The sequence below is a fragment of the Sminthopsis crassicaudata genome, chromosome 3 (assembly GCF_048593235.1).
Source record: "Sminthopsis crassicaudata isolate SCR6 chromosome 3, ASM4859323v1, whole genome shotgun sequence".
Taxonomy (NCBI): Eukaryota; Metazoa; Chordata; class Mammalia; order Dasyuromorphia; family Dasyuridae; genus Sminthopsis; species Sminthopsis crassicaudata.
The window spans coordinates 322565199-322590108 of NC_133619.1; the positions used below are offsets into that span (position 1 = coordinate 322565199).

General features: G+C 35.1%; 1 protein-coding gene across 5 annotated transcripts in view; it reads right to left on the bottom strand.

Moving 5' to 3' along the window:
- The window catches only part of LSAMP (limbic system associated membrane protein), a 776712-nt gene that overhangs the window by 284706 nt on the left and 467096 nt on the right, over positions 1-24910 (bottom strand). The gene's annotated exons all lie outside the window — the stretch shown is intronic.

Consider the following 24910-nt stretch of genomic DNA (forward strand, 5'->3'; position numbering starts at 1 on the left):
TAAATGTACCCAGGTGCCAAAGTGGACCTTCCTAGAACCACAGGTATAAGGAATGAGATCTGACCTCCCTGGTAGTATTTTTTCCAGAAGCAAAGAAATCTAAGTTAGTATGAAAACTCAATAGTTTGTTTGGAAGTAATTTAATCTCTTTAAGAATGTTTAAATTGGATCTTTTAAAATAGGTGAACTGGCATTTGTCATTCAGAATCCCTTTGTGGAAAGGCTGGTGTTTCTCCCTCCTACTTAGGTAATTATAAATTTTCATTTGATGATTATTCATTTCATTGGCAAATATTTCTGCATGAGAAAAGGATATTTAGGGGTTGAGACCTTGGATGAGAAATTTCTATCCCCCAAAGAAATTCCTTTTTTATCACTCCTCCTCCTCTAAGCTGTTAACTGTTCACTGAGATGAGGATTGTGAAAGCAATATTTCAGTCCCAAGTAAACCATTGCCAACATACAGGACTATCCGCCAAGCTGGCGGGGCCCAGGTGAGAAAGGCAGCAATACTGTATGTCATCCTGAAGAGCTGGCTAATTTCCAGAGAGCTTTAGGGATTGGAAGCCAAGCTGTGACTCCTCAGGATTCTACTTCTCTTATGAATATTATTGTCTCAATTTATTTCGCCTGAATGGATGGGAGAAGGGGTGGGAATAAAATGCCACTGACAGGAGCTTCTATCAAGGGACCCTGCTGATTTGGGGATCACAAAAAGAGGCACAGGAACACCTTTGAGAATTGGGAGCCTGCTGAGTGAGGAAGATAAAAGTAGAAACAGCAAACTGGTAGCAACACGTGTGGCAGGTGTGTTTGCTCACCAGAGGCAAGTAGGCAATTTAATTGTCAATGACCAGCTTGTCTCTGAAAGGTGCGCCATTCAAAGTCTTCCTTAAGCCCCGCCTCAGTCTCAGTCCCCAAGCTGCTGATGACAGCCATCCTTTGACCTACTTCCAGAAAGTGTGCTAGTCCCCTTTTCTGCCCCTAAAGCTTGGCACTTAAAAATGAGAGAGACCAAGAGATGCATGTGTGTCATTTGGAGCTGTTGCTGTGGAATAACAAACCCAAAGAGAATGGGCATGTATTTCTATGGATGATTTTGTTACACCTGGGTAAACACAGACTGAGGGGAGGAGAAGTACCAGACCAAACACAGCAGTTCTGACAAGACTCTGGCATTTCTACAGAGGAAAGAGAATTCAGAGCCCTTCCTTAGACTGCCAAAGTGGGACTTGATAGATTAAGGTCAGAGTAAGCAAATTTAGAAAAGATAGCTGGGTATGGAATACCTTTGCATATCAAAGTGCAGGATTTGTAGCCTGAGGTCTATGAACTTTTATATTCCCATATGTGTGCATGTGTTTACACACATATACACATACACTAGGAGACATATATGCAGTGCACATATCTGCAATACACACAATGCATATATGCAATGCCAGACACATGGTTACATGCATAATGCACACATTCATACATGATCACAATGCATCACACTTGCAGGTACATTTTCACATACATGCACATGTGTGCATGTGGTGCACAAGACACCCATGTATATGCAATACACTTGTGTGCAATGTCTATATGCACATACATGTGTGCATTTGTGGTCATACTACACTTGTATGAAGATATGCGCATCACATCTATACTTGCATACACATACGTACTTATACATATAAATTAATATGTATAGATGTTTGGGTTTTGTTAAGTTTTTTCAATTGTGTTTAACTCCATGACTTCTTGGCAAAGATACTGGAGTAGTTCTCCATCTATTTGTCCAACCCATTTTACAGAAGTAGAAATTGAGTCAAACAGGGGAAAGTGACTCACTGAGAGTCCTATAGCTAAGTAGCTGAGGTAAGATTTGAACTCAAGAATGAGTCTTCCTGACTCCAGACCCCATATGCTACCCTAGTATGTATGTGTATAAATATGTGTGTATGTGTGCCTGTATTTATATGTATATATTTGTAACATATATGCTAATCTGCCACCCAACTGTCCTAGTATGTATGTGTATAAATATGTGTGTATGTGTGCCTGTATTTATATGTATGTATTTATATTATAACATATATACCCACTACATATTACACATTACATATATATATACACACACAAACATATAATACTTTCAATATAATTGCATTTCTTTGCAACCCTTTGTATTTCATTTTATGCATTTAAAATATTCTTCAATATATTTATATAAGTTTCACCAACCTACCAAAGGCATTCAAGAGAAAGAGGGAGGAGACAGTGGGGAGAGGAAGGGAAGGAAAAAAAGAGGAGATGGAGAGAGACAGAGAGACACACACACAGACACAGAAAGAGAGACAGAGAGACAGAAAAGCAGAGAAAGAGAAAGAAAGAAAGAAAGAAAGAAAGAAAGAAAGAAAGAAAGAAAGAAAGAAAGAAAGAAAGAAAGAAAGAAAGAAAGAAAGAAAGAAAGAAAGAAAGAAAGAAAGAAAGAAAGAAAGAAAGAAAGAAAGAAAGAAAGAAAGAAAGAAAGAAAGAAAGAAAGAAAGAAAGAAAGAAAGAAAGAAAGGAAGGAAGGAGAAGGAGGAGGAGGAGGAAAGGAGGGAGGGAAAGAAAGAAAGAGAGAGAGGGAGGGAGAATGAAAGAGATATACAGAAAAAGAAACCTTTATTTCACATTTACTTTCCTCACTCCTACTCAGCACTACTAGTCCCTTTAGGCCCTTCCTCCCCTCTGTTGGAAGAGGGAGGAACGTAGATATCAGAGAGTTCTTCTCAGAGCCTCCATCATTTAAGGAGAGCTCTCAGGTAATTTCTCTCATCATTTCCCACTTGGCTGTTTTCCTGGACTTCATGATCTCCAAAAAAAGGCATCATTCTGCAAGATGAAATCAACTCTAAAACTCTCAGTTCCTCAAAAAATGTCCCAGTGTCAACTAGGTAACACAGTGGGTAAACTACCTGCCTGGGAGTAAGAAGGACCTGAATTCAGATCTAGTTCCAGATACTTCCTAGCTGGGTGATTCTGGTCAAGTCAACTAAAGCGGAATAGGACAAGAAAGAAAAGGGTAAAAAAGGAAAAAGGAAGAAAAAGGAAAGGAAATCAAATTTTCTACTTCTCCTTTTGGCCACATCATCACCCCTTCATCTACCTGCTCCCCTTTTACATTTATTTTTCTTCATTTCTCTTTCTCTCATTTGATAGTGAGCTCCTTGAGGGCAGGGAGGGTATCATGTCTTTTTTTGTATCTCCAGCACTTCCAACAATATCTGACCATAGTAGTAGTACATTGACTTTGCCTCTGATTCTGATTCTCCTAAGGCACTATGCCAAGTACAAGTAATACATATACAATAAAAAGGACATGTTCTACATTTAAGTAATATAATAAATATAATAACAAATAAATAGTTAAATTACATCATACTCATTTCTTTTTTTTTTTTTTTTTTCCTGAGGCAACTGAAGTTAAGTGACTTGCTCAGGGTCATATAGCTAGGAAATATTAAGTGTCTGAGACCAGATTTGAACTCGTGTCCTCCTGAATTCAGGGCTGGTGCTCTATCAACTATGCCACCTAGCTGCTCCCATATTCATTTCTTTTTGAAATTATTTTATATTATTCTATATTTTCTAACTCATATATATGTATATATATATGTATTTATATGTGTTGCTTTCTTGCCCCCCCCCATCTAGAAGAATGTGAGTTCCTTAAGGAGAAAGTCTATTTCATTTTTGTCTTTATATTTCATATTTTCTATTTGTATTTATATTTCAGGTTTTATTTTTATTTTTTGGTACATAATAGTTGATTACTAAATATCTGAATTAAGTTGGTGTTTTTTTTGTGGGTAGTGTTATTGGTTCCCCTTCTCTCCTTTGTCAATTTCCTTCTCTCCCCAAGATTATGAAGCCATCCAAATACCCAGTTGGGTATAAACAATCAATATTTTTTTTTATGGATGAAGAAAATAAAAATGAAAATGAAGATGGAAGGCAATAGTACCTACATTCAAATTCAAGGACTGATACTGAAAGCCTGGATCTTTAACTTAAAAGAAACTTGGGTACATCAATTCACTTCTTCCCACTTCAGTTTTCTAAATTATAACATGAAAAGGATCGAATATATCATCCAAAGGTCAATTTGTCTCTAAATCTATTGTCCTCTGATGAAAAGGGATAGGAATTAGATGGGTGCTTGACCTGTGATTTTATTGATAATGGGAACTTCCAGGTGAGGTAACTTTACCTACTCATGCAAAGTTAAATCATGCAAGTTAATGTTTTAGAAATATGCTTAGAGCAGTAATGCCAATCTCAAATAGAAATGGTTACTAATCCATACAAAAAGCATTCCTAAAAGCTGTATATTGGCTTAGCTTTAAAATGTTATGTATGTTTTATTGTATTTTGATTTATATCAACTAATTTCCTAATTATGTTTTTCACAATTATTTATTTTATTTTTAATTTATGGAATAAAACAAGCATTTTAATAACATGCTATAATAAAAAAGATGATTGCATATGAAACTGCAAACCTACTATGTACAACTTGCTATCCTTTTAAATATATAATTAAGTTATCATGCAATTTTTTTTCATTTTTTTCATTATTCCTTCCTTTACTACTCCATAGTTGACTATCATTAGACAAATATATACATACATATATACATATATATGTATATATCCACAGACAAAGTTATATATAGTATATATACACTGGATATATAATATATAAATATGTGTGTATGCATATATACACATATTGTTATATATAGTATATGCAGAACATATAGTGTATATAGCATATATGCATATTATATATAGTATATAGACATATATAGTATATATGGTATAGTGTGTACATAGTGTAAAATATGTGTATACACACACATATAAAATTATTTTATACATATTACTATTCATCAGTTCTTTCTCTGGATGCAGATAGCATCTTTCTTCACTATATCCTTTCATCCAGCAATACCACTACGGGGTCTATTTCCAAAAATGATTAGGGAAATAAGAAAATAACCTGTATGTCCTAATTACAGTTAAAGGACTTGTTCTTGATCACATAACAAGAATGTAAAGGTAAAACTTGAACTACTGTCTTCCTACATTCGAGACTGGCTAAAAGCCCAATTGCTTTTATGAAGGTAAAAAAAGGAAAAAAATAACAATAATATTAGTTATGCACAGCTTTGTTTGGAGGAAAGGAAAAAAAAGAAAGCATCTGTTACAATATCAGAGAAATGGTTTCAAAATCTGTCAACCAATGAACCAGGACAGTCTTAGTTTGAATGGGAATCAGAAAAGGCATATATAACAAACCAGTGGTTTCTGAATGACAATGTTGCTTAATAGTGAACGACGAACATATTTGTCAAGTGTGCCATCTAATAGGGTTGAATAGAAGATCAGTGAAACAATCCCAGTCTTATAATCTTATGTCATTGTATATAAACCGAAGGTGAGAATACAATTCACATTTAAAATCCATTGAGGTGGCAAATAGATTGTCCAACTAGGATTGTGTCACCCCTAGGTAGAGTCGCATCTTCCTGACCCTGTTGTGAGGAATAAACTAGATCGAGCTGAATTTTTTTCACTTATTAAAAGGGAACTGATCTTTTCACCCCAGAGAAGAAAGTCGGGAAATAACTAAACACTTATACTAAACCAGTAAGGATTTTATAGATTTCTTTGCCACTACCAAACCTTCCATGCTTCCCAAAGGTACAACTCCATGAGCTAACTATTTCAGTTTGGTTTAATATGAACTGGGATGAAACACCCATATGCTTTTAACAAATAATTGTGAGAAGCATATTAATCAAGTTTGCCTCTTGGGATGGTTAGTACATACCATATAGGTTTGGCTTTTATTTGCTAGTCAGGGTATTCAGATGCAAATGAAATGTTAACTCTACTTGAAATTATAAGTATAGCTAACATGCAGATCAGCTTCCTCTTTGTATCTTAGAGTCTCAGAGAGGTAGATTTAAATTTTTGTTTCCTCAGTGGGCAAAACGAACTGCTACCCTAGAATGAAGGCATGTAAATTAATGAGAATCTGAGGCAGGATCCAAACTCAGTGCTTCCTGATTCCAGCTCCAATTAATCCATAGCATAGTATAATTAAAAAGATGATTGCACATGAAGCTGCAAATCCATTATGTACAACTTGCTATTCCTTTAAATAAACAATAAAGTTATCATATAAATAGCTTCTTAGTATATCACACTGTATATCCTTTCAAAATTATTTTTTCAATTAACAAATATTTATTTTCTCCCCTCCCCCACCATGAGGAAAAGGAAAACAGAGAAGAAAAACAGTGCACTTGTAACAATTTCACACTGTCAAGCAAAACAAATTCCCACATTGGTCATATCTAAAAATGTATGTCTCATTATGCATCCCGAATCTATCATTTCTCTGTCAGGAGGTAGGTAATATTTTTAATCATAATTAGTACTCTGGAATTACAATTAATCATTAAGTTGATCAGAATTCTTAAGTCTTCCTTTTTTTTTTTTTTTCCATTTATCATTTTTACTGTTGTTAGTGTATACTTTTTTCTCTTACAAAACAGGCTGCTTTCTCTCATTATTTTGGATCCAGATCAACTATTAAGGGGTAGGATGAGGCAAGGATACAGAAAGAATTGACAGACATACAGTGAGATACACAAATGCTGAGAGAGACAGAGAGGACACTAGACAATACAAGCGGAAAGAGACTGGAGAGAAATACAGACTAGTTTTGCTTGTTATGGTTACATTTCAAATGGTTCTTCTGTTGTTCTTTTTCCACCAAAAGAAAACAGCATATTATGTTAGATATGTGCTGGGAGGCATATGCTAGGATCATAGCTCTGTGCTGGAAGAGACCTTCGAGAGATCCAATCCTCTTCATTCTTCCCTATGAGCATACTGAGGACCAAGAGGATGAAATAATTTGCCTATGGAAGTAAAGTGCTAGAGTTGGGATTTAATCCTAGACCCTCTGACTTCAAAGCTTATGTTCTTTCCATTATTCAGTAACAGACATTAAGACCATAGCTATCTTCTTCCAGGCAGAAATAGAAATGGAAATGTTTTGACTATATAATATACCAACTCTAAATAAAAGTCAACTCAACACCTAAGGCAACTGAAAAGTTACTTAGGGTTCTCTTGAGGGAAGAAAGATAGCACACTACCTACTGAATCCAAATGTTATTCCCTCTACAAGACAAGAACAGTGGCTGGAAGTTGATGCAAACCTACATTAAGGCATCCTATAGAATAAAACAGCAACCAGAGGCACCATTTTACAATAATTCTCTTTGGAACCAACCAAGCCTTCCAAAAGAACTGTGAATCCAAGGGTACATAGGCTCACATAGGAGAAAGGAGACATGGAAAAGAGAATTTCATATTCTCTCATCATTCTTTTCAATTTCCCTCTCAGAGGCCAATGGACACTCCTATTTCATTTACCAATTTATTTTGCTTTCCTTTTAATATATTGACCAACTTGAAACAACTATCTTTATTCTCAGTTTTATTACTCTGTTAGCAAGTTAGAGAAATTTAGATGGAGGGACAGACAGAATCTTCAGGGGAAAAGCTCAGGGTCGATTACCTACTGGCACGTGGTATGCTAGGAGCTGGGCTGCTTTTGCTTCCCAGACTGCAAGCAATGGGAATAATAATATGTAAATTGATGTATCAGTATTTCTGAAAACTCAGCGTTATTTCCCCTTGCCCAAAGATTTCACCTCGCCTTATTAACTATTCTAACAACCCTGCTTTTTTTGTTTGTGTAATTCTTGTTTCCTCCCATTTAGCACATAGAAAAAAGCATTAGTAACACTCTTGGTTTTAAATGAACCCTATTAATATTCGCCTCTGCAAGGGACTCTGGGATAATTTTGATAAATGTGGCCATGAAGCTGATCTGACAGAGTCGAGTGTGATGTTTGTGTGTTCATGGGGAACTGCTGTATGTACAGAAAGGGGATAGCCTAGGGTAGGATACCTAGCAAATCCGTAATCATGGGTTCTATCTAATAGCCTACACTAGACATAGAATTGTACTGGAAAACAACCATAACCACCATAACCAAAGGAGGAAAAAACAAAACTGATTCCATGCACTGTTATTGTGAAGTTAGCCATATGTCCAGATGATTAGTCTACAAAACCATGTTGAGTGGGGACCCAGATATCAGCACAGGTTGCTGCCAAAAATAAAATTTGGTGATGGAGGGAATAAAGATAGGAGCTTTGAAGTTTTGGGATGCCTTGTTTTTTCTCTGTGATATCCACAATAAGTAGAAGGTGCCCTAGAAAACCATGATATCTCACAGAGATGATTATTATTTGAAAAACAGAAAAGAGGGCATAGTAGTCAATTAGGAATGGTCATTCAGAGCAGAAGTCAGTAGTTTAAAAACAAGAATAGGATAAATTCATAAACATGGGTTGCCTGAAATGAGTCATAAGAGGGTGAATTTTTAAAAGTTGAATAAATAAATCAGCAAACAGTGAACCATGGACTACCAATAGCTTAAAGACCACCAATTCTTTGTCCTAAAGGATCTTTACACAGAAAGAAGATTTGACTAAATTTCCAAAATCAGATCTAAAAAAAAGGAAAAAATATTTAAATTCCTCAAGAAAAATGAAGAAATAACCAACCAACCAAATATTGAAATTGCAAGCTAATCATCACTTTCTAGTCTGCTAAAAGTGTACATCCAATGAGATGCTAGGCATTATGCTGTTGAAAACATGTATGAAAACATATTCTCTTTCAGAGAATATGATTGATTTTTCCAGTTCATCTTTTTTTTTTTCCAATTGCAAGATACCCAGGTAGTGAATGCTGGCAGCTTTATTTCTTCAATATCAGGAAGTAATTCCTGAAGTAATATCAGGAACAAATTCATTTCTATTTTGTTTTGGGAGGTAATCTTTAGTATTTCTTTGAGGATAGAAATGGAGTTCTCTGCTTTGGTTCATGTCTGTGGTTGGGAACCACAGAATTTAGGTAAGAAGGAAGCTTCTTAATTATCTAATTCAACCATCTCATTTTACACAGAAGGTCTGAGGCCCAGAAATATTACATGAGTTACCCAAAGTTATACAGATAGATAAAGTAGAGCCAGTATTTTAAAGGAGACAATTCATTTATTTTAATGAATTCCTAGATATTAGGATGAAATTCATCCAAATAATCATTCTTTTAGGGCAGCTAGGTGGTGAAGTGGATAGAGAAGAAGAAGAAGAAGAAGAAGAAGAAGAAGAAGAAGAAGAAGAAGAAGAAGAAGAAGAAGAAGAAGAAGAAGAAGAAGAAGAAGAAGAAGAAGAAGAAGAAGAAGAAGAAGAAGAAGAAGAAGAAGAAGAAGAAGAAGAAGAAGAAGAAGAAGAAGAAGAAGAAGAAGAAGAAGAAGAAAAGAGGAGGAGGAGGAAGAAGAGGAGGAGGAGAAGGAGAAGGAGGAGGAGGAGGAGAAGGAGGAGGAGGAGGAAGAGAGGAAAGGGATTTACCTACCTACTATGTGTCAGGTTCTGTACTAACAACTTTATAAACACTTAATTTCACAACTACTTTGGGAGGGAGATTCTAGTGTGGTCCTCATTTTGCCAGGATCACATATGTAATAATTGTTTGAGGTTAGATTTGAACTCAGATCTTCCTGACTCCAGGCCCAGTATTCTATCCACTGCACCATTTAGCTGCTTCCAGCACCACAGACTGAGAGATCAGAAGAGATGTTGGTCAATCCTTTATTTCTTTCGTTTTAAAATTTTATGGATTTTGTTTTGAACTTAATAAAACAAGCATTTCCATAACATCAGAAAAAAGAATATTGTACATAAAATTGCAAAAAAAAAATTAGGCAAATGTATTATGTACAACTTACTATTCCTTTTAAATATATAATAAAGTTATTACACAATTTTCTTTTCCCCCTTTTTTCTTCCTCCCTCATCTTAGAGATGATTACTATCTCACCCAAATACACACACATGTAAATATATATATATATATATATATGTATATATATGCATATATATACATATATATAATCATTATTTAAATATTTCTATTTATCAGTTCTTTCTTTGGATTCAGATATGGTTTTCTTTCATCTGCCATTTATAGTTAATTTAGGTTTTTATAATGGTCAATAAGACTTAGTTATATTTCCAAAACAATTTTGGGGTTCCTGAGTACAAAAGAGAGAACTGAACAACAGAGAGCTTAAATAATCTGCTCACAGTCACATAGATAATATGTGTCAATTGGGATTCATACCCAGGTCTTCCTACTAAAAATGTGATACTCCCAATTCAATAACATTTATTAAGCAGGAGCCAGGCATCATGTTAAATCTCGGGGTTACAAAGACAAATAAAATAACCTCTTCCTTCAAGGAAATTAGAATTTACTGATGAGATCAAATATATACATATCAAATATATACATCAAATATATATATATATCAAATATATACATAGACAAAGCAGTGCACTATATATTAAAAAATATGCAAAGGAAATTCAATACAGGCAAGGCATATAAATACAGAGGGAATTAGCAAAGGTCTCATGCATATGGTGGTTCTTGAAGCAAGTCTTGAAGGCAGCTAAGACATGAAAGGAGTGAAAGTGAAGGAGGAGAGCTTTGTAGGTATGGTAGACACCTGATGAAAAGTACAAAGGTAGGAGAGGGAATTATTTATATAAGAAAACATAAACATCTGCAGGCATCAAATGGAAGGTTGTCCCAAAAACTCAAAGTGTGCTGCCATAAGAGATATAAAGTACAATAAGTTAAAGTGGTATGTAGAGTCATGCTGATCATGGAGATATGCAAACTTTCTCCCATAAAAGAGCATGATGAAAAGGACAGAATGATATAGGGTCCCAAGGAAATGAAGTAAGTTATTTTTTTTGAGGATGTCAAAAAGTAGTCCCATTATCAGACATCCTCCACAAATTGGGAGTTATCTGTATATTCAGATATTGAAATTGCAAGCTAATCATCACTTTCTAGTCTGCTAAAAGTGTACATCCAATGAGATGCTAGGCATTATGCTGTTGAAAACATGTAGGTGAACTCTTTCAGAGAATATGATTGATTTTTCCAGTTCATCTTTTTTTTTTTTTTTCCAATTGCAAGATACCCAGGTAGTGAATGCTGGCAGCTTTATTTCTTCAATATCAGGAAGTAAGATATAGCAGGAGGAGGACATTTAGCATGTTAATCCTAGAATTCTTTACCTTGAATTTAATTTGGAATACTCCTTGTCTGGGGTTTCCCTTTTTAAGGTGTGACAAGTTTTCCTTAAGGTGATGGCTTGTATCTTAGCTTACTGAAAGATATGGATGAAAGAAAAATGATGGTGATGTTGACTACTTGGCACCTGCACTAAAGGATTAGAGAGATAGAAATAACTACTTGTAATCTCTCCCTACAATGAAAGGGGCTTGAAAACAGCTCTTTAGGTATTACTCTAGAAAACTAACTGCTTCTGAACAACTATCTGATCTTAAATCAATAGGAAAGAAAAAGGTAAAGAAAAAAAGCAAGGAAAAAAGAAAGGAAGCAAAAAAAAAAAGAAGTGCAAAGGAGGATAAAAACATTTATGAACATCTGTTCTGTACTAGATATCATGATAAGTGCTGAATGCATTGAATTAAAAAAAGATAGTCTTTGACCTGGAGGAGGTTACATTTGGAAAAAAAAATCTGAAGTAATCAAACAGCCTCTCCTCTCTCCCCCAAAAAGTCCACAAACAAATATAGCCAAGAGCTTAAAAGAAAGGCTCTCTCCCTCTCTTCCTCATCTTCCTCTCCTTTCCTTCTCCCTCTCCTTCTCTCTTTATCTCATCCTCTCTATCTCTCTCCCCCTCTTCCTCTCTTCCTTTCCCTTTCCCTTTTCCCCTCTCTCCCTCTACTTCTCCTTCTCCTTCCCTCCCTCTCCCTCTCTCCTTCTTCTCTCCCTGGCTTCCTTCTCTGTCTCCCTCTCCGTCTTTCCCTCTATCCTTCTCTCTCTCCTTCTCTCTTTCTTCCTCTTCCTCTCTTCTTTTCCGGCTCCCTTTCTCCTTCTCTCCCTCCACTTCTCTGTCTCCCTCCCTCCTGCCCCATCTCTCTGCCTCTCTTTCTCCCTCTCTGTCTCTCTTTCTTTTTCACACACACACACACACACACACACACACACACACACACACACACACTCCAACAACCATCACCACCACAAAAACAATATCAAAGAGATCTTTCTGTTGCACCATGGTATATTTCTTAGAAAAAAAAAAACATATAAACTTCTTTAGCTACCATGGTCATGAGATTACACCTGGTAGAGCCATCTCCATCTAGTGACCAGTTTAGAATTTATTAAGCACACAGGGGCACTGCCTAGAATTTTAAAATAGTAAACAAGCAGGTTCAGCCTTGATCTACATCATTTTATCTTAGAAGGGGGAAAAAAAGACCAAAAAAATCTAGTCCCTTCAGCCTACTGAGCAATTGTTCCTGCACAGCAACTCTCATCTAATTGATTTGGACACCACGGCTAATTTTCCCTCAGACATCTGTTAGCACACATTAGTGTATGTAGTTAGATAGGGAAGTACAGATTAGATGGAGGTGCAGAGCTCAGAGGCCCTGGTTTGGGACACTGCAGCAGACGGAATAATGACAACATATAGAAATTGACAACCTCCTGGTATTCCTGATGTTGGCATTTCTCTGAATGGAAGGGTGTGTGGGCTGGGTGGCTATGGCTGTTATAGCATAAAAATCTGATCTCCTCATGCTTTCGTCCTTGTAATGAGTACACTCTGAACTCTTGAGCCTAGAACAAGGATGCTTCAGACAAGGGCATAAGAAATACATGCACCAAAGATGAAAATTTGCATCAATTCTCACTTTCTTTTATCCAGGCTCTTCCCAGTGCATCTAAATGGAGTGAATGTTTCAGTACCCATTTCAACAAATGTTACAGATAAGGATGGAAGGGTGCATCAATTCATTCACAAAGGATCACATAAAATGGCCTAGGGTTAATCAAAGTCTTACTCCAATCACCACCAGATTTACCTCAAGGAACCAGGCTATGCTTCTTACCTGAGTTACTTCCATTCTTCTCTATTGATCTATCTCTTCTCTACTGATAAGAAATTAATACCATCAGAAAGCTCTGAGGCATTCCTTTCTCAGTGCACATATGCAAAAATAAATTTATATTTAACTTTTAGAGCTAGCACATACTCAGAAAATATTTGGTTTGAGAAAATAGGGAAATGATGACATTGGATTCAATGATCTAAGTAATACATGGTTTAAAGATAACAGTAATTGAACAGGAAGCAGGGGGACAATACACATATGTATCATATATATGCTGTATCCTTTCCAGGATACTGCAAACTACTTGAGGACAAGATCTGTGATATTTTTCACCTTTTTATCTCCAACTCCTAATACATTGTGTTTCACAAAGTAATACCTTCATAAGTTTCCTTGTGTGAATTGAGTCTTCATCATAGTAACTCTTGCAGATTTATGAGATATAGGTTCATATTCTGCCACTAATTCTTATTTCCTGGGTGACTTTAGACAATTTGCTTTATGTTTTGGGGCTTCCTTTTTCCTTAGATATAAGTGGAGAGGGTTGGAATGGGTGATCTCTGAGATTCCTTCCAATTTTAGATCTATGACCCAAGATTTGATCTATGACCCAGATTTGAAATTCTGACAAATGTTAGATCTGTCTTCTTGAATAACCTCATTATTTCATATAATTTATTTTGTTCAATATTAGGTGACAAGATAGACCAAGACTCCTCATATACTGCATACCTAGTCTACCATCATTAAAGTAGTAGTTTTACAAATCCTACATATGCAGATGAGAGGCATATGGCAGATAGATTCAAACAAATTAAGAAGTGACTGTTTTAACATCATTCCAAAAATGAAAAATATTTTCATGTTGTTTTTCCATCACACATGAATCATGGGAAATAAAACTTATTGAAGATACAAGAGACTTTGAAAGAAAGCTAAATAATATCTCCGTCTTCTATTGGGGCAAAGGAACATTTCTCTAAGTAAAAAACAAAGCAGAAGACTATTATAATCTCTCCCAATCTGTCTTTTTATGGACTAAAAATTGGGGGGAGGGGACAAAATTACAATTACTAGCACCATGATGAAGTAGATAATAGGTTAGAAAGTCCAAACTATATATACATATACATCTACACACGCACACACACACACACACACACACACACACACACACACACATAAGATATATATGTATATAGAGTTTAATAGAGGAATTCATGAGGAGCTGTGCTGAAATTTCGGTGTCAGGCATCAGTCATTATACAATAACCCATGCACATTTATTCCACTGAGGCATGCTTCCCAGTCAGCTTTTTAACCAGGAAAATGAAAAGGTTTGGTGGCTACTTTTTTTTTTTTCATGTCAAACAAAGAGCACATTTTCCAGTTACTTATTTTAAATTACATTTTTAAGGGGAAAAAATGTCCAAAAAATGAGAACCAGTGAGATGTGATCTTTCCCATAAGCTACATTTCCAATTTTTATTTGTATCAGCAATATGACTGATGACATCCTGGGAAAGATAAACTGTATAACACCAGAATGAATCGCTGGACATGATCAAATCAAAATTTCTGCTATAACCACTGTTACCAACACTCTAGAGTTCAATGTAAATGTTAAATAATTAAAGTAACAGAAGTAATTAAAATGATGATATAATGAAATATCCTTCAATGTCTGCCTCAAGCAGGATTCCGATGGCTATGGGAGTAAGGGATTTTAGAGCCTAATTTTCTCCTTCCAGAGGTGCAAAAAGAAAAGACTAGAATGAACTAAAATAAAAGTAGTGGGAAGCTGGTCCAGCTAAGGGAGAATCATCATGATTCTTGCCTGAACTCCAGCAACAAGTTGAGGATCAGGTTTTATTCACTTGTATGTATGGCAAGTAAGAGGGCATTAAGATTACTGTCCTCTAGGTTATGTGTGACTTGTCACTGTTCCCAGATAAAACAAAAAAACTTATGACTGAGGAAGAATAATATTTTCTACAAGATTGCTTCAGCAAGCTGCTCAGTACAAGCTGCAGAGAACATAAAAGGTAGTTTAGTTTTTCTACCCTCTGAAAATCAGTTTTCTTGGTTTCCCACTTTTTTTTTCATATGATCATCCACCCTCATCAATCATTATACAGTGTATTCTGATTTGTAGCAGCTAGGTGATACAGTAGACAGAGCACTAGATTTGGAATCAGAAAGACTCATCTTTTTAAGTTCAAATCTGGACTTAGACACTAGCTCTGTGACTCTGGGCTACTCACTTAAACCTGTTTACTTTAATTTCTTTATTTGTTAAATAAGCTGGAAAAAGATCATGATAGTAAATCATGATAGTATTTTTGCCAATGGGTCTTACCTCCATGTCTTATCTCTATGTATTACCATAAGCTCTTTGTTTTATTGGAATACTCCTCTGCTCATCTACACTTACTGGAATCCATAATTGCAATCAAGCTCAACTCAAATATCTATCTCTATAAATAGCACTCCTTGATCTAACCCTAAAAAGCTAACCCTAATTCCTTTACTTCCCCAGCCTCATCCTGCAAAAGAGATTGCTTTGAATTTTTACATATTTTACATTTTCTGATCTATAAACATGATGGTTTCCCCCAGGAAAATACAAGCTCTTTGAAGGCAAGGACTATTTCTTTTTTTTTTTTTTTTTTTTTTTGTATATCCCCAGAACTTTCCATGATAACTGTTAAACATTAGTCATTTGTTTCTCTAAACTAGTCAGCAATCAATAAGCATTTATTAGGTAAAAGAAAGCCTTTTTTTGCTGTGATTTTTTTTATAGTGATGGATTATTGTCTAGCTATGATTAGCCTACAGAGTAGATAGGGATGTCACTTCCAATTTAGATGTCCACACACCTTGATGAAGGACCCCACTCATAAAAGGGCTACCAGCTGGGAGGCACAGACAGGTGTTGATCACTGAAATGGTAAAAGTATAAGGGGGGGAGAATCCAATTTTCCTCTCCTGATGCAGTGAAATTACTCCCTGGGGGAGAACAAGTTGAACAGCTGTCACACCACCACCAACTGCTCAAAATATTTTGCATTGTGTTTATCCTTCATTCCACTTTAAGTGAGATACAGAGATAAAAAGAGAATGTTGAAACATGAATGGTTATGATGGAAAACAGAAAAGGATGAGAGTTACAGAAAAGACAATAACAGATGTCAGAAAGACTTGGAGAAAGCTACAGCAACTACTGCCCTGGCAGGGAGCAGTGAGCTATCTTTGAATGACCCAGTATTGAACTATGATCAACAAGGTGAGTGGTTCAAATGTATTAATTGTTTCACTGAATTGCCTTTGCAACATAAAACCAAACAACTAGAAAATACTGTGCTACACTGAAACTAAGGTTTCTTTCTTTTTTTCTTTTTAATTACCTAAAGTGAGTCATTAGAAAAAAGGGGAGAAAGAAGAGAAGAAAGCAGTGCAAGAATTAAAAAAAAAAGTTGAGATAAAAAAATTAGGGAAAGAGGAAAAAAGGTAGAGAGAAAAAAGACTCACTGGTGTTGTTACAATTGTGGAAGAATAAAGGGAAGCAAGATGATTGAACTGTGGTCATTAAATTTAAAAGGCATCAGAAAACAAATACAGACAAGCCAGATCTGCTTCTCACAATTTATTTAAAAAGATTTCATGCTTTCAAGGTCAAAAAGACAAGAAGTCTCTGCCTGGTGAGTGCCCTAAAAAGATAGGATGGGGATGTACTAGTGAAGCCTGGAGTTGAACAAAGTTAAGGGAAGCTGTGGGGACAGAAGGGCAAGGCATTTTGAACAACACTTCCAACGTTTAACCCCCATTAAGTAGGAGTTACTCACTTGCCAGTTACTAGTTCCCAGACATCACAGCTCAATTACACAGGAGATTTCTTTCATGGAGGGAGCAGTAATATATTATCATGGCAAACAAGTCAGTGTGATGTCGTCCCAGGTGATCATGCACTCCGGAACCTATTTCACATCTCATTGGTTAGCTGAATGAGATCTGATTGTACATGCACTCTTGTCTCCACCCAGTGTAGAGAATCAACCAGTTCTCAAGTAAGGCTCAGATTCATTACAGGAAACAAAGCCGGATATAGAGTGCAATGACCACCAAAACAACTCAAGGGGAAAGTTATCTCTAATTCTCACTTAATCTGGCTATGAGGTAAAATGGAAAAGTAGGAGAGAGGGCAATGGGGACTCTATTCAGTCCAGTTGGCTCAATAATGAGTATCATCAAGTCCACTCTTCTATCACAATTAAAATTCTAACTGCTTTTCAATTCTGCACAAAACCTACATCAAATTAGGTTATGTACAGGCAGGCAGGTGGTGCAGACAATAGAATGATGATCTTTAAGTCAGGAAGACTTAACTTTAGATCTGGCTACAGCTATTTACTAGTAGTGTGATCTGGGTGAGATCCTTAACATCTATCTAGCTCAGTTTCCCCATCAGTAAAATGACTGGGCATCCTCAGTGGTGTAGTAGTTAGAGCTCTGGGCATGGAATCAAGAAGATATATTATTGAGTATAAATATGGCTTCAGAAATTTACTAGCTGTGTGACCCTGGACAAGTCCCTTAATCCTGTTTGCCTTAGTTCCACATCTATAAAATGAAAGGGAGAAGGAAATCAAACTGCTCCAAGATCTTTGCTAGGAAAAATCCCGACTAGAGTCACAAAAAGTAGGACAAGACTGAAAATGACTCAATAACAAAATGAGGATAAAATTAGTATTATACCCTATGGTTGTTGTGATCATTAAATGAGAGAACTTTATGTAAAGTGTTTTGTAAAATCTTAAACTACAAAAAACATGCAGCTGTTATTAGTTTTATTATAATAGTTGTTATTGTTATTAGGTCTTCCAGTGATTAAAAGCCCTCTACCAATGCAGATTGTGATTATTTTATAATTTATAGAGAGCTGCCTGGGGTCACCAAGAAGTTAGGAGATTTGCCCAGAACCACAGAAAAAAAATCTATGTCACAGGTGGATCTTGCACCCAAGAGTCCCTAGTTCCCAGATCAGCTCTCTATCCACTATAGCAGATTTTTAACATAATTGTAAAAGTTTTATAATCATTTTTCCTGGCACTAGTCTATGTTTTTCCAATTTCTGAATATATGAGATCTAGAAAGAGAAATGTATCAGACCATATACTGTTTAAATTCAAAACATTTAAAACCTTTCCAAAGGGAAACTCCCAATTAAGAGCCCATTTTAAATGGATGTTCAAACAGTGATTATTAGTGGTTTCTTTGTCTGAATTTTTCTAGTCCCTGTTCTGTTCTCTAACTTGCATCATAAATCTTGAAAACTGGAGAAGATATCAGCAGTAATCTAGTCCAAACAATATCCAGAAGCAATCTTCACTATCATATAGCTAGAACTGGGAATTCAATTTCTGCTTAAAGATCTTCAAGGAAGAGGAAAATACCACCTCTTAAGGCAATCTATTTGACTATTTGGATGGCTCTAATTGTGAGTCGTGGTTTCTAAAGCCCCTTGTGATTCTAAAATTTTGTGTTTCTAGAAATTTAAAATTTTGTTTTATTTTGTCCTTCAAAATGAAATGTTTGGGTATATTTTTGTGTATATGTGTATATATGTATGTATTATATACTATATATGAACATATGTTATCATTGAGCAATATTGAACAAACAGTTGGACAATCTAGAATTTTGTTTCTTTCTTTCACTTATCTGCCTTGATACCCTGGCAAAGCTTCTTAACTTCCTTGATTCTCAGTATCCTTATTTAGAAAATGTTGTTCTAGGTGGCAATTGACTCTGGAATCTTTTTCATACATCCCTGGTTAACAGAGAGTTCACTGAATATAATTTCTTGTGACCATAATAAGAGTACCAGTACCCATCCTAACTAATATGAGAGTGCTTTAGGAAAAGTATGAAATGTTGTAAATATGTATATTCTCATCCTTGTTACTGTTGCTACATTTTAAGTCAACCTCATCATATTTGGTTACAAAAAGAATTGAGTTGAATATAAAGCTTTGAAAAGTTTGAGTTAGAGTGCCATTTTTTTCCATAAGTCAGAATTGAGCTGAGGTTTATTTGTTTACTTCTTCCTCCCCCTCCCATTTGAAGCCACAGCTCTACATCACAAGAACTAGAGAAAAGTGAGAAAAATTGTATTTGGCAATGCCTTTGGCTTTTAGATAGTTTAATGGAGAATAATAGGGCTCTTTGGAACTAACTGCAGGCCAGATTTTCCTGTTCCAGTTTACTCTGGGACCTATTCTGCTGTTAATTTTTTTTCATTCTTTAAAGGCATGGTTAGTTAGGAGAATAATGGAAAAATGATAAAATTAATTCCATATGCTTTTTTCTGAATCATTTATAATTTATAGATGATAGAGTTTATATATAAAGAGGATTTTTTAAGATTGCACATTTCAGGTGAGAATTGAAACTAACTGGTTGTTCTTATATTACCACTATTAATAACAATTCTGCTCTTTGAATTTTTCAAAACCTCCTGTTCTTAAAGAACTTATAAGCTATCAGGGAAATTATATATATACAAATAATTATACGAGTTTTCTTTTTTCTTTTAAAATCTTATTTAATTTTTTTTGCAATTACATGTAAAAACAGTTTTAGTATTCTATCCCTCAGAATTTTGAGTTTCAAATTTTCTTCCTTTCTCACCTTCTCCTTCCATTAAGAAGTCAAGCAATTTGATATAGATTATATATGTGTTGTCATGTAAAACACATTTCCATGTGAGTCATGCTGTAGGGGAAAAACACACAAAACCCCCTAGAAAAACAAAGAAAGTGAAGGGGAAAACAGTATCTTTGATTAGCTCTTTCCCTGAAGATGTACAGCAAAAATCCTACAGAATTGTTTTAGATCATTGTATTGTTGAGCATAGCTAAGTTCTTCATAGAGCATCAGATAGTGATTTTACTGTGTACAATATTCTCCTGATGCTGTTTATTTCACTTTGCATCAGTTCATGTAATTTTTTCCATGTCTTCCTGAGGGCATGCTATTCATCATTTCTTAAAGTACAATAGCATTTTATCATAATCATATATTACTATTTGGTCAGCTATTCCTCAATTGATAACCATCCCTTCAATTTCCCATTCTGTGTCACCACTAAAAGAGTAGCTAAACATATTTTTGTACACATAAGTCATTTTCCTTTTTGGTTTTTTTTTTTATCTTTTAGGATGTTGACTTTTTGGTGGTAATTCTTGGTCAAAGAGTATCCATAGTTTTAGGGTCCTTTGGACATAGTTCTAAATTGTTCTACAGAATGATTGAATCATTATACAACTTTACCAATAATATATGAGTGTTTTAATTTTCCTACATGCCTGTCAATATTTGTTATTTTCATTTTTTATGCTAAATTTAATTTATTTTAGCTAATCTGACAAATATGACACAGTAGCTCAGAGTTGTTCTAATTTGCATTTCTTTCTTTTTTTTTTTCCCCCTGAGGCTGGGGACTTGCCCAGGGTCATACAGCTAGGAAGTGTTAAGTGTCTGAGACCAGATTTGAACTCCGGTCCTCCTGAATTCAAGGCTAGTGCTCTATCCACTGTGCCACCTAGCTGCCCCCTGCATTTCTTTCATCAATAGTGATTTATAGCACTTTTTTCCCATAAGACTACAAAAAGTTTTGATGACTTTGTTCGAAAACTGCCTGTTTATATCTTTTGACCATTTATCAGTTGAAGAATGGCTCTTGTTTCTATGAATTTGACACAGATTTCTATATGCTTGAGAAATGAAGTCTTTAGAGAAAATCACTGTAAACTTTGTTTTCACAGTAATTATCACCAATTATGTATTTCCCTCCATCTTATTTTCTCCTGTTTATCCTACTCTTTTCCCTTTTACCCTGTCCATTATCAAGTGTGCTGCTTCTGACTTTTACCTCCCCCAAACTGCCCTCCCTTCTTTCAGCTTCCCATTTTTTCTTACCCTCTCCCCTCCTACTTTCCTATATGTTAAGAAAGGTTTCTATACCTAATTGAGTGTGTATATCCAGTGAGAATAAGGTTGTTGTGCTCTCTCCCCACTTCTCCCATTCTCTTCTCTACTGCAAAATCTCATTCAAGCTTCTTTTATGTCAAATAATTTATCACATTCTACCTGTACCTTTTTCCTTCTCCCACTGCATTTTTCTCAACCTTTAATTTTATTTATTTAGATAATTATACCATCACAATTAACTCACACCTCTGCTCTCTGTCTTGTTGTGCTCTTTCTAATGGTCCTAATAATTAGAAAGTTTTTAGAAGTTATAAACATAATTTTCCCATGTAGGAATAAAAACAGTTTAATGTTATAAATCCCTTATGACTGCTCTTTCCCGTTTACCTTTTTGTTTCTTTTGCATCTTGCATTTAAAAGTAAAATTTTCTATTAAGCTCTGGTTATTTTCATCAGGAATACCTGGAAGTCCTCTATTTTAGGAATTTTCCCCTTGAAGGATTATATTCAATTTTGCTGAGTAAGTGATTCTTGGAAAATCCTGGATTTTTTGCTGTCTGGATTATCATATTCCAAGTCTTCTGATCCTTTAATGTAGAAGCTGATAAATCTTGTGGTATCATGACTGTGGCTCCAAGATAATTTGTTTCTTTTTAGTTTTTTGCAACATTTTCTCTTGACTTGGGAGCTCTGAAATTTGGGTATAATAATTCTGGGAGTTTTCATTTTGATATCTCTTTTAAGAGATGATTGGTGGATTCTTTCAGTTTCTATTTTATCCTCTGATTCTAGAATATCAAAGCAGTTTTATCTTATAATTTCTTGAAAGACTTACAGTCTTTTTTTAATCATGCTTTGCAGGTAGGTCAATAATTCTTAAATTATTTCTCCTGGATCTATTTTCCAGATGAGTTTTTTTCCAATAAAGTGTTTTACATTTTCTTCAATTTTGTCCTTTTTTTATTTTATTTGATTGGTGCTTGATGTCTCATAATTTCATTAGCTTTCATTTGCATAATCCAAACTTTTAAGAAATTATTTTCTTCGGTGAGCTTTTGTATCTTCTTTTCCATTTGGCCAATTCTACTTTTTAAAGAGTTATTCTCTTCAAGTGGATTTTTATATATTTTCATTTGGTCAATTCTGCTTTTCAAAGCATTCTTCTCTTCATCAGATTTTGTGCCTCTTTTGCCATTTGGCTTATTCTGTTTTTAAGATGTTTTACTGTCCTGGATTTTTTCATGCCTCCTTTACCAAATTGTTAACTTGTTTCTTGAATTTCTAGCAGCATTCTCATCTCCCTTCCAAATTTTTACTCTACGTCTTTTACTTGATTTTTAAAGACCTTTTTAAAAGCTCTTTCATGGCCTGACACCAATTCATATTTTTCTTTGAAAGTTTGGATGCAAGTTTGAGTGACTGTTTTGATCTTCCTTGTTATCATAGTAACTTTCTATAATCAAAATTACTTTTTTCTTGGGGCTCTGCTTTCCAAATGGAGGAGGCACTGTCCCAACTTTCAGATTTTTGTGCAGCTATTTAAGAGGTATTTCTGGGTACCTATAAGCTTTTGGCTTTGCTAGGGTTCTATGATCTAAGGAGAGATAAGTTTACTATTTTTCTAAACTGTGTATTGGTTTGTGAGTGACCATAAGCACTCTTTTCAGCCTTGAAACTGTGACAAGGATTCCTGTTCCCCAGTGGTCACAAGTTCTGCTGGGCTAATGTTCCTTCTCATACTCAGACTAGATCCTAAGCCTGCAATTGATTGAAAGTATAGGCAATGCAACAGAATTCTGTCCCTAGTGCCAGCCAACAGAGCTCTGTGAATCTCCTTCTAACTCATTATTTTATGCCCTTAGCATATATGGGCTGAGAGTTCTAGAACCACCCCTGCAGCCTGCCACTAATTTAGTCATTTTTGAGACACGCTCCAGGTTTTCTGGTGACCAGTGGTTTGCACTAGCATGGTCTGTGCTGAACTCTGTTCCTCTCTCACCCTGGTGCAGCTGAACTTCTAAGATGTTTTATGCTGGGGAATTGTTTCATTCTTTTTGTTGGTTCTGCTGTTCTAGAATTTGTTTAGGATCATTTTAGAAGTATTTTGAGGAGTTTGTGAGAGCACAGGCAAGTCTCTGAGTTTGCTATGCCATTTGGTTCTACTGAATTATTTAGATGTTTCAATGACAATGTGAGAGAGAGAGAGAGAGAGAGAGTCAAGCCCAGTTCCCTTCTAGCGTCTCAAAACTGCAAAAAATGCACAGATTGAAGTAAAAGAATGACAATTAAAATAAAAGGGCAGAAAAAAAATGAATCATAAAGAAAATAACACATTCACAAACAAGTAAAGGAAACTAGCAGAGGCTGAAACCAATGAAGAAACAACCAAAAAGAGACCCAACACAAGAAATACATATTATGAAGTAAAAGAAAGTGATACAAAAAAATACAGAAGAGAGGAATGATAATGTAACAAGTCTTCAAGAAATGGTTGTATTATCATGGTAAGGATTTCTGATAAGGTTTAGAACAGTGGTTCTCAAATTGTGGTCCAGAGGATTCTAGAGATTTCTGAAACCCATTCAGAGGGTCTACAAATACAAAATTAGCTTTTATTTCTAATATGGTAAATACCTATAAATATAATCACATTAACAAAACAAAAACTCATTTTTGAGGGAATTGGGGTTAAGTGACTTGCCCAGTAGGAATCCTGTGAAGATGCTACCTCAGGCAAGCTGTATGATAGGGTTGGTAAGGTTTGGATTGTTTTCATTTAGTGGAGACATCAGGAGAATTGAGGTTCTTTTAGGAGGGCGAAGTGGACCACTTGTATGCTATAGACCATCTAGGAAGTGTTAAGTGTCTGATTTGAACTCAAGTCCTCCTAACTTCAAGGCTGGTGTTCTATCCACTGCACCACCTAGCTGCCCCCAATTATTTTTAATAATATAAAAAGTACTTAGAACAAAATTTTGAGAACCACTGGTTTAGAAATATATAATAATAAAATTCAAAATAAAAGAATAGGGATAGGAATTAGAGCTCTTCAATGTTACTGAAAAATAAAAAAATGTGAAAGTATGAAGTTTAAAATAAATAAAAGGAATTCTTTGTAAAAGATTGGTGTCTCTGAAAGACTTTGGAATATTTTAAACTAAAAATAATGCTGAAATGAAGAAATGGGTATCAGAGCAAAATTCAACAAGAAATAATGAGCAACATGTTCTCAGATAAATCTGGAAAGACTTACTTGAACTGATGCAAAGTGAAATGACCAGAACCAGGAGAATATTGTACAATGATCAACTAAGAATGACTTACTATTCTTAGCAACACAATGATCTAAGGCAATTCTGAAGAGCTTATGATGAAAAAAAAAAAATTCTACCCATCTCCAGAAAAAAAAAAATTGTTAAGAATCTGAATGCAAACTGAAGAATGATTGAGGGATACTTTTTAAAACTTAAATTTTTTTTGTTGTTTTTGCTTTTTTTTCTCCATAACATGACTAATATGGAAAATATTTTGCATGACTGCACATATATAACCTATATCAATTTCCTTATCTTCTCAAGAAATGGGGTGGGGAAGGAGAGAAAAAATTTGGAAATTATGACAAAGAAAAGAATGTTAAAATTGTTTTTACATGTAATTGGAAAAAATATTAGATATCTTAAAAAAAAAAAAGAACAAAATTAAAAGACTGTTTGAATAGCACCAGAGATCTCTATAACTAATGAAAATGACCATAGAGATAGGATTCTATAAATAAACTGAC